The sequence below is a fragment of the Lipotes vexillifer genome, unplaced genomic scaffold (genome assembly GCF_000442215.2).
Source record: "Lipotes vexillifer unplaced genomic scaffold, Lipotes_vexillifer_v1.1 scaffold487, whole genome shotgun sequence".
NCBI lineage: Eukaryota > Metazoa > Chordata > Mammalia > Artiodactyla > Lipotidae > Lipotes > Lipotes vexillifer.
The window spans coordinates 2227-9163 of NW_006782062.1; positions in this window are offsets into that span (position 1 = coordinate 2227).

Sequence of the window (6937 nt, forward strand, 5' to 3'; positions counted from 1 at the left end):
AAATTTTACAAGCTATATTACCAGAGAGTGAAATTAATGTAGTATAATACAACAACAACAAAAAACTATGACTATACTTAATAGTTAGAGTGCACAAATAGCTTTGGGAAATGAAGGATTCTCATTGGCTAATAGGAACTACAGCGATTTCTGCTTTCCTTTACAAATTCTATCTTTAGTTTTATGGCATTTATGTGAAGAAATTCACCATTTATTTCTAAGACTTCAGTTTTTGATTGCTTTTCAAAACATTTCTAGTTTGCTAAATTTAATGTTTTAAGAAATGAAACGGACAACGTCTAGGTTCCAGTCAGCTAACAATGCAACTGTAATTCAAACTGCAAGATAGACACATTGTCCATTGCAGTTGTTCTGTAAGGCAAGGAAAGCCATATTTACATCTTTTTTACAGATTGTCACCTGCAAAGGAAACATAAAGACTTAATACAAGGTTATTAAATAGCAAGAAGCTGAGATAACACCAATGCAAAGTGATGGCAAAGACCAGCATAAATCCATAATATGATAAGTGATGGCAATTATATGATTTTTATTCTGAATCATATATAACTTATCAAACTGTACCTGTGTGCACTTTTAAACATGCTGCTCCATGAATAATTTTTTTCTATTAAGTTCTTTAAATCTTGAATAATCACTGAAGTACCACACCATTCTGTTTTTATAGTATATATGGAATCTTGATCCATAAAGACTCTGGAAAGCAATACACCCTTGCAAGGAGGAAGAAAGATATTTCAGATAACCTAAACGTAACATGGGATGGTTCAATATGGCTTATTTATTAAATATATAGTGCCAGTTGTCAAAATAGCTATTGTGGAATTGTATTAACATCGACTCTCTTCAAGGTTAAGCATTTATAGTAAGTGTTTTATTACAGCAAATACTGCACTATACTCCTTAGGGTCAAATCTGCAGGCATTTAATTTCAGCAATTGCCATAATAGAGGCATTATGATAATGTCGCAGCCTCTTAGGCACACAGTTTAGATGCTATTATGTTTTTCCTTTTCCTCTCTTTTAAAGCTTTTGTCTGTAATCCACACAGTACTTGGAAAAGCAAGGATTTATATCCTTCCTTATTTGAATATTTGGAACTTGATTTCAAAGGTTGAAATGAACAGAATCTAAGAACAAAATAATGGCATATTACAGAAAGGGGAATAATTTTCCATATGTTTTAGATATTCAGACACAAGGGACTCATCTTTATCAAAAAGACCACATCTATTTTTTCTGAGTCCCACCTTCAAAATTATTGAATGGCAAAATGTTTTATATTTCCCATAGGTAAGCTTAAACTCAGTTATTCTGTCACACTATTTTGTTCATTGATTTATTACCATTATTTTAAAAAGCATAATTTAATAAGGTATTATCTTTTATCATATAAGTTAATAGACATAATTATTGTCAGCAGGATGCTTACAGTCTAAGATAAAAAATATAATTCTTAAGAATTTGATATTGCTTGATAGTCACACATGTAGCTGTGTTAAATCTTTTATTTACTGAAGTTACAGCAAGAGAAATGTGAATATTATTTTCTTTGCTTAGACATTTGGAAAACGCACAGTCTTGCCTAACTTTTACAAATTTCCCTGCTCATCCAAAAGGATATTATGATTCCTTTTTTTTTTTTATTGTGAATTTCTAGTATCAGTCTAAGCCACTAGATGTATTATGGGTTTCTAATTTGCATTTATTTGTTTATTTGTTAACTAGTTTGCATTTTAAAAGAGTAGTTGGGCAAAAGTAGTTGACCTGTATTTTTAGTTACCTTTTTTTTTAATGGCTGGAACACTTAAAATTTAAAGATATGCTCAAAAGGGATATCAGTTATATTTTTTTCAGAAAGTGCATTGGATCACTCTAGTTTCAGAAAAACAGCATCAGAATTTTATCTGTTGATATATTTTTTAAAAAGTTTTCCTTAAATTAAGTATTCTAATCAGTTGATTTTTTACTTTTTTTTTTTTTTTTTTGCGGTACGTGGGCCTCTCACTGTTGTGGCCTCTCCCGTTGTGGAGCACAGGCTCCGGACGTGCAGGCTCAGCGGCCAGCCGCTCCGCAGCATGTGGGATCTTTCCGGACTGGGGCATGAACCCGCGACCCCTGCATCGGCAGGCGGACTCTCAACCACTGCGCCACCAGGGAAGACCTCAGTTGATTTTTTAAAAAATGTTTTTCTTAAATTGAGTATTTAGGATTTCTTAAATATTTAGTGGATTGGACTCATGTTTTAAGAAAAAGCATGATAAAGCCAGTAAGCCAGTAAAAACAAAGTTGATCAAAGTCTTTATTAGATATCAGTAATATTTTTATTATAGTTGGTGGAAGCAGACATTTTTCTACACCTCTTTGTATTGTTTGATTTTTAAACCATGTAAATATCTATAAAGCATAAATTGTATTATCTGGGATATTTATGAGAATTGACAGACCCAGACTGAGAGAGACAGTTGAGTGGAGATAAGGGAACTAATAGCCATGGCCAGTTCTGCATCTCTTCAGATATTCTGGGTTTCACTTTAGAAACATAACAGTCATTATAACGTGGAAGTGAGAATTTATTCATTCACTAATTCATCAAATATTTGAGTGTCTCCTACATTCTAATCTCTGTTCCAGGTACCAGGAAACCATAATAAACAGGAAAGAGAGCAAGGTCCATACTTTCATGAATCTTTAATCAGATCCTGTTAACCTCAGTGCCTTTTTTCGGTTTAAAAGTTGCAGCCCCGTGCTCGTGGCTCATCTGACTGCATGGGGATGGCTGGTAAATACAGACAAAATATCTTAGAAGACCGTCTTCAAAAACCCAAAATGAAGTTCACACTTACACGCTGGTGCTTGACCCTCTTCGTCTTTATGAATAAGAAAATGACTGAAACATTCAGCTACAACTGGAAAAATTGTGGTGAAAAGTGCAGACAGATAAATCGGGGTTTAACAAATGACAACCACTTGGGAAGTGACTTAATCATTCTTGTTGAATTGCATATTTCATTAAATATTCTTATACACAATTTCCTGTTAATTACTTTAAACAAAACCTCCCTTAAGGAATTATTTCAATTAAGTATAAATGTTCCACAAGAATAGTTCTGACTAAGAATCCCCAGGTAGTTCAAATTCTAATATGCATTGACCGAAGGTAAAGAAAAATTACAATTTTTGTATGTTTTAACGTGTTTATTACAACAGATACAATTCACATCTGACTAGCTGTTTCCTCTTTCACCCCCGCCACAACCATGTTCATTGGGCCATTTCCTTATATTTGAGCAATCAATGTACTTTCAGCATACATGCTCAGCAGTACTTTTAAGTCCATTCTTACAGGGTGCAAATGGATTTCAATAATTTATACAAACAAGTGGGTTATGTTCAATCACTGCAATTTTATGCTACTGTACACAGGAATGAAAAGGTTATAGAAAAGTGCCATAGCAACAGTGCCTTAAGAAAGGAGAAAAACAGGAGCCTTAAAAAAATGGGTAAAATCAGATCAAGGATCATGGGAAATGGGAGATAGTAAACCACAAAAACAACAAAATAGAGAAGTAACAGATAATGATAAGTGATGCCAGGACATTAAAATGGGAGTGATATGATAATCAGCAACTAGGTAGATTCTGTAAATTAAGTCATCACGAAAAGCCCCTCTGAAGAGGTGACACTTATGCTTATATAACATTTACATGAAGGATCAAGCTGTATTTTAAAGTCTCTGAGGGTGTTCCCAATAAAAAATACCCCCTTGCTATGGTCTGAATGTTTGTGATCTCCCCAGATTCACATGCTGGAATCCTAAAACCCAATGTGATGGTGTTAGGAGGTGGGGGCCATTGGGACATGATTAGGTCATGATGTGGAACCCTTATGAATGGGACTAATGCTTTTATAAAAGAGATCCCACAGAGCTCCCTACCCCTTTTGCCAGGCAAGATACAATATGAACTCTGCATCCTGGGAGAGGGCCCTCACTTTACTATCCAGGCACCTTAATCTTAGACTTCTAGCTTCCAGAACAGTGAAAAATAAATTTGTGTTAGTTATTAAAATTGTGTTAGTTAGTTAGCAGCCCAAATGGACAAAGAAACCTCTTTTATGCTGGTTTCTGAGCAAATTGAAAAATAAAATAGGATCCAATATGGAAAGAGCACCTTTTTCTCATGGAGCCCAGCTTGGAGGATACAGCTTAGTGTTAGAGTCAAAGTGTGTCAGACTCACAGTCCTAACCTCTGACAGTTTCTTTGGGTAGCAGGCCTTCCATATACATACAGAGAGAGTCCATGTACAAGTGGGCAGGATCACTGTCCAGGGGAAGAAAGGCAGAGTAAAGCAAAGAATGTCCAGCTATTCTTCTGAAATTTAACAATCAGAAAAGAGAAAAAGGCTAGACAGAGACAAAAATACATCATAGCAGTGGAGATCACTTCACCTGTAAAGAAACGGAAATGAGGAAAAAAGTCTTGCCTGCTTCCAACATTACATGAATATCTCTGAGAAGGGTGTAGTGACACAAACTGGGAAATGACTTTGGGATGTCCTTGACATGGAAGGAAGGTCACTAGGAGAAGACCGTAGTGCACAAGGACAGAATAAAACCAGATGAGGTTGGAAAGTTTGGCAGCAGCAAGATCATGTAAAGCTTTGTAGGCCAGACTTGTGAATTTGGATTTTTATTTTAAGTGAAACTGGGAGTCACAGGAGGGTTTCACATAGGCAAGTGATAGGTTCTGATTTAAATTTTTAAAAGATCTCCCTAGTTGCTATTTCCAGAATATATTGTTGGGTGGGGGGAGTGTTAAGACAGGAGACCATTGCAGAAATCTAGTTTGTGGTGTAGTGGTTTGGAAAAGAGTGATAAGAGTGGAGAGGTAGAAAAGTAGATGGATTCTGGATTAGAGTGAATTTGGGAGTTGAAGGAAAACAACGAATTAAGTGTAGCATTAAATTCTTGTTTGGAATAACTGGATTCCGCTTGATGGGAACATGTCTTGTGGAGGAATACTTTTGGTTGTGGGGGAAGGGGATCATGTCTTCTAAGTTGAGAAGGCTATTAGATGTACAAATCCAGACGCCATGAACGTAGTTACACATGTAAGCCAGTATTCTCTGGGAGAGGCCAGGGCTGGCGATGTAAGACTTAGATATCCTCTGCATATAAATGATATTTAAAGCCATGGGATTGAATAAGGTCATTCCCCAAAGAGTTTAAAATTGATAAGCCTTCTGCCTTCATAATCTCAGAGGAGAGAAACCTGAGAAAGAGCAGCTGGTAAAGTGGTTGGAGAATCAGTTGTGTGGGATTACAGGTATGAAAGAAGGAAATGTTTAAGAAGGAAGCAATCGGCACAATTTTACTTTAACCAGAAAATTATGTGTAAGTGAAACAAAGTAAATGAGCAGACACACACACACACACACATACACACACATACACACACACTAGATCACTGGGAATAGGGTGAAGAACAAATAGGAGCAGCAGAGGCAGTGTGTGTTTTAAAGATTTGGTATATGCTTCAACTTCCTACAAATCTACTTGCAAAATTATTTTTTAATTTTGTTGTTGGTACTTAGAATTTGTTTTTATTTTTATCTTTAGTGGTTTAAAAAATGATAGTCAAGTGCCCTAGCCTAACTTTAATTGCAAATCTGCGTCTTGCATGATAGTTAAATATCCTGGAGAAGGATATCATAAACTTGTATTTGGTACCATCTCAGATATTTGTTCTTATTGGCTGCTATGCATTTTGTTGGTCCTCTGTGAATTTTCACTAAATCCTAGATACTGTGTATGCAAATTGACACTATATTATTTACCAAGCCAACATCATTTCACTTAGGACAGTTTTAGTTTGATAAATGAGTCTGTGATTATTCACTGGAAATACACTATCTTGGTCAGCTCCAGAAATTCCCTTCTCTTTGTTTTTCAGTTTTGCACTTACACTTTCTCTTATACTCCTTTATAAATCCAATATTTCAAATCAGATATAGTGATTTATATTTAATAACCCATTCTTATTATTCATATTTATTTTCTCATTCCAAATGAAGTTACAAAACTTTTTATTAGTTGTATACATAACAATATAAATAATAACACATATTCTGAAATTGGCTGTTAGTTTCATTTTCTAATGTTGTGATTCTGATAACTGAAGTATCACAAGTATATTGACAAACTATTCTGTAATACATATAATGCAGAAACTCTCAACCCAATCTGTACATCAGAATCACTTGTGGAGTTAAAAAAAAAATACAGTAGCTTGGGTTGAGAACCACTGCATTAGGCTATATTGTAGGAGTACCTGCTGAGCTCCCTATATCATAGAAATCTCCTAAAATATTGATTCCAGTCTTCTGCTAGGGAAAGGCATGGGGCAGAAGCATAAAAACTTTGCACTAGCCTTAAAAAGGAAAACAGACATCAGTAACGTGACCTCAAATGGGTGAGAGCAAGAGAAAAATGTTGATGGATTAGAACAATATTGTTCTTCTATCCTGTGAGATGTCAAGGTTCAGAAGGATCATTGACCAGATTTGGTGTCAATTTAGAAACATCTAGAGATGTGGTGCCATGGCTATCAGAATCTGTACCTTAGATCTGTTTTAGTAGTTCTCGGTCATAAGACCTCTTAGTGTTCTTGTCTCTACTTCATTCTGCAATCAAAAGACATTTTGGGGCTTCCCTGGTGGCACAGTGGTTTAGAGTCTGCCTGCTGATGCAGGGGACACGGGTTCGTGACCCGGTCCGGGAAGATCCCACATGCCACGGAGCGGCTGGGCCCGTGAGCAATGGCCGCTAAGCCTGCGCGTCCAGAGCCTGTGCTCTGCAACGGGAGAGGCCACAACAGTGAGAGGCCCGCGTATGGCAAAAAAAAAAAAAAAAAAA